Raw genomic sequence first — 1,412 nt, 5'->3', positions numbered from 1 at the left:
CACTTATGACTTCCTAATTGGTTTGCTTAGTATATGTGGGGGTATGAGACTCCATGTGTACATTGCACAAGTGAGCTTGTGAAGGTGGTTTACTTATGATATGAACTAAATGGGTTATGACTAATGATGTAGTAAATGAATGAGTCCTTATATGATGTTATGAAGTATGTTGGTCTTATGTCTAATGTTAAATGATGATGTTATGACTTGTTGAATATGATGTGCCTAGTCTATGGCGGCTTCCTAGGAACACTTGGTGTGAGTAGTATTATGGAATGCTACTTGCACATTGCACTAGTGTGACTTGGGGGTTGTCTTAGGTGATGGTTCCTACGTGAAGACTATGTCTTAAGGTGTGCTTAGGACTCTATGAATATATGTGGCTGGATTGATGAAGGTTATATGTAAGTTCACCCTTGGTAACCTTACAGTGGTACATTGCACCAAGTATTTCCTAAGGGCTGCTTGAGGAAAGGAGTTAAGATAAATTGGAAGGTGATGTATTGTATGCATTGAATGTGCCTAAAATGTTATAAGTGTCTCTATGTTCTATTATGAATGGTTTCCATGTGTATGATAATGTATGTGGTTGATATTGTTCCTATTGTACTAAATGTTCTTGAAGTTTCTCTAAAAAGGCATGATGCATGGTTTCCAACTAAATGCCCCTTTTAAAAGCATGTTTTTGCATGGTTATCATACTTAGTGCATTCTTGTACTAACACTATTCTTCTTCAACTTTTTACACCAAGTGTAGGGGGTGGTGGCTAAAAGGTCTTTCCTAGAAGTGATGAGCTTGGCTTACTATTCCCAAGTTCGGGTGTGTCCTTAAAGATTCAAGGACCTTTAAGTTAAAGAGTTTCCTTAAGTTCAATGTACTAGATAGTAGTTTCTTTTGTATTGTAAGGGTTGTGTCCCTCTTGTGTTGTAGTCGTGTTTTAAGATGGCTACCTTGAGACATAGTACTCCGATTTTGTATTAAGGGTTTAAATGAGGTGACTTTTTAAGTCTTGTGTTATAATATGAAAAAGTTTTAAATTTTCTGCTATTTTTCTATGATAAATGCTATGACGAATGCTAAGGGCTTGTATAAGACCTCCGAGAGGTCGAATACGCCGGTAACGACTCGGGGATGCTCTCGGGTCGTTACAATCTATTCATGTCTATAATTCAGCATGAACCTTATTTTGAGTTATAAACCATGAGAATTTTTCCAAAGCCAACACTTGAGTTTTAAACTGAGTTTTGAGGAAGTAAGTATGAGAATGAGAAGAGTCGTATACATGAGTTCCATATTTTTATTTTGACATTTGAGTCGAGTCATTCATGCCCATAAATTCCGCATGAACTTCATCAGTTGAGTATCTTTGATAGGAGTAGTATCTTCAAGTTCTAAGTCTTGAGTATTGATT

The sequence above is a fragment of the Solanum stenotomum genome, chromosome 5, assembly GCF_019186545.1.
Source record: "Solanum stenotomum isolate F172 chromosome 5, ASM1918654v1, whole genome shotgun sequence".
In the NCBI taxonomy this organism is placed as follows: Eukaryota; Viridiplantae; Streptophyta; class Magnoliopsida; order Solanales; family Solanaceae; genus Solanum; species Solanum stenotomum.
This window is presented reverse-complemented; position numbering follows the sequence as displayed.